This window comes from Arachis duranensis, chromosome 1 (genome assembly GCF_000817695.3).
Source record: "Arachis duranensis cultivar V14167 chromosome 1, aradu.V14167.gnm2.J7QH, whole genome shotgun sequence".
NCBI lineage: Eukaryota > Viridiplantae > Streptophyta > Magnoliopsida > Fabales > Fabaceae > Arachis > Arachis duranensis.
In genome coordinates, this window is record NC_029772.3 from 44131529 (window position 1) to 44134907 (window position 3379).

Consider the following 3379-nt stretch of genomic DNA (forward strand, 5'->3'; position numbering starts at 1 on the left):
ACTGCTGCAATCTTTAATTTCTGGTTAATTGCTTTGTGAACTTGGATCTGGGAAGGCAATTGAAATCTAGACTTTGCTATCTAGTCTCTGGAGTCCTGAGATCCCATTTGCCTTTTGGGTTCTTCTGTGAATCCCTGCTGCAAGTTAATTTCCATTTCTGTTTGAGATCTAGTCTATTTCAATTCATCTCTTGTTTAGTTAATTGTTGCAATTTAATTTCCCTTGTTTGAATTCTGAATTCCCAGTCCTCAATTCCCTTTTTCCATTCAAGCAATTTATATTTCTTGCACTTTAAGTTACTGTCATTTACATTTCTTTCACTTTAAGTTTCAGTCATTTAATTTCTTGTTCTTTAAGATTCAGCACCTTTACTTTCAAGTCTCTTTAATTTCTGCAATTCATCCCTCTCCCTTTACATTTCCTGCCATTTACTTACTGTTAGCTACAAAATCACTCAACTAATACTTGATTCGCTTGACTAAATCAACCACTAAACTAAAATTGCTTAATCCTTCAATCCCTGTGGGATCGACCTCACTCCCGTGAGTTTTATTACTTGATGTGACCCGGTACACTTGCCGGTGAGTTGTGTTGGATCGTTTTCCACACATCAAGTTTTTGGCGCCGTTGCCGGGGATTGAAATAGATTGACAATGATTAAGTGAAGTGGAGGTCTAGATTAAGCACTTTTTCTTTTCTGTTTCTTTAATTTTTGACTAACACACTAACTGTTTGAATTTTTGCTCAAACTAACTAAAACTTCATTCTAGCAATAGATTGAAGTTTCACTGGTTTTCTGGATTTGTGTGTTTATTGTTGTATGTTTGTATGTCAGGTACAGGAAGATCTTCCCCTATTCTCTCTGAAATTGACCAAAGAACTCTTCGAAGAATAAGAAGAGTTGAAATAGGGAAGAACGTTATTGGAGAGGAAGAATCTGAGGAGGAATTCCAAGAGATGGAAGGAGATCCATCAAATCCCAATCAACCAGAAGGAGGAGCCAACAATAACCCACAACAAAGAAGAGTATTGGCTTCCTACACATTTGCAAATGCTAGACACTGTGGGAGTAGCATTCTCACTCCTAATGTCAATGCGAACAACTTTGAACTAAAGCCATAACTCATCACTTTAGTCCAAAACAACTGCTCTTTTGGAGGAGGACCATTGGAGGACCCGAACCAACATCTATCCACTTTCCTGAGGATTTGTGACACTGTCAAAACCAATGGTGTGCCTCTTGACAGCTACAAGTTACTGCTCTTTCCATTCTCTCTCAGGGACAAAGCCACTCAATGGCTAGAAACATTTCCAAAGGAGAGCATCAACACTTGGATGATTTGGTGAGCAAGTTTCTTGCCAAATTTTATCCCCCTCAAAGGATCATAAGATTGAAGACTGAGGTGCAGACATTCACTTAAATGGATGCTGAAAATTTATATGAAGTATGGGAAAGATATAAGGCACTGCTGAGGAAATGTCCACCAGAGATGTTCACTGAGTGGGACAAGCTGCAGAACTTCTATGAGGGACTTACTCTGAAGGCTCAAGAAGCACTTGATCACTCAGCTGGAGGCTCATTACAACTCATGAAAACTACAGAGGAAGCTCAGAACCTCATTGATATGGTGGCTAACAACCAATATTTCTTTGCTCATCAAAGGCAACGCCAACCATCGCAAAGGAGAGGAGTAATGGAGTTGGAAGGAGTGGATTCAATCCTAGCTCAGAACAAAATGATGCAGCAGCAAATTCAACAACAGTTTGAGCAGATGGCCAAGAGAATTGACAGGCTTCAAGTTGCATCAGTGAGTGCCACAAGCCAACCATCAACCACTTGGGGGTAAAATGAAGAAATTCAAGAGGAGCAACAGCAAGAGCAAGTCCAATACATGCACAACCAAAATCCTGGAACAAATGAAGTCTATGGTGATACTTACAATCCCTCTTGGAAGAACCATCCCAACCTCAGATGGGGAGACAACCACAATCAAACTCAGCAGCCATGGCAAAGGAACTCAACTCAAAACAACTGGAAAAACATAAACCACAATAACCAACCAAACACTAACCAAAACACATAGAGAAAACCACAAAACACTTATCCCAACTCTAACCATTACCCACCCGATAACCACCTAACTAACCAAAACACTTACCATCATCCATCAACACCCCAAAACCAACCAATCTCACAAGACTCTCAGAGGATTACTAATCTGGAGATGCTCATGGAGAAGATGATGAAAAACCAAGAATTGACAACAAAGAACCAAGAAGCCTCTATGAAGAACCTAGAGAGGCATATTGGGCAAATCTCCAAGCAGATTTCTGTTGAAAAACCATCAAGCTCACTACCAAGTGACACCATTCCTAATCCAAAAGAGGAGTGCAAGGCAATACAGTTAAGGAATGGAAAAATTCTGCTGAGAGATGAAGAAGCCACCAAGAAACCCAAGGAAAGTGACAAGAAACAAGTTGAAAAAGAGGCAGCCAATGATGAAGAAGCAACAGCAAGCAATCACCCTCAGAATCAACCTCAAGAAAAAGAAGATAGACAACAAAATCTGAAGAAGGGAAAGCAGATCATGGAAGAACCAAATCCAAGACAACATCAAGTGGAGAAAAACTTGACACCTCCACTGCCTTATCCCCAAAGGTTCCACAATGAGGTTAAGGACCAACACTTTTCTAAATTCCTTGAGATTTTCAAGAAGCTAGAAATCAACATACCCTTAGCTGAGGCATTGGAGCAAATGCCTCTATATGCGAAGTTCTTAAAGGAGCTCATCAATAAGAAAAGGAGTTGGAATGAGAAGGAGACTGTAATGCTTAGTGAAGAATGCAGTGCATTAATCAGAAAAGGGCTCCCTCCCAAGCTTGAAGATCCTGGAGGTTTCTTCCTGCCTTGCACTATTGGAAGCCTATTTATCAACAAGGGGATGTGTGATTTAGGAGCAAGTATAAATCTAATTCCATCTTCTTTAGTGAAAAAGCTTGGCATAGGAGAAGTGAAACCAATACAGATGTCCTTGGAATTGGTGGACCAATCAGTGGTGTATCCTAAAGGATTAATTGAAAACATTTTAGTTAAGGTTGACAAGTTCATCTTTCCTGCAGACTTTGTGATCCTAGAGTCAATAGAGAATGAGAATGACTCCATAATACTTGGTCGACCATTTTTGGCCACTGCTAGAGCCATTGTAGATATAGAGCAGGGAGAGCTAACCCTCAGGATGCATGAAGAAAGTATCACCTTGAAAGTATTTCCAGAATCACAAAGTAAAGAAGAAACAAGCAAGACAAGTAGTAACTTTCTTCCAAGGCAAGCAACCAACAACGCAGTAGAACAAAAAAATGAGCAGGTGCAAGAAGGAGA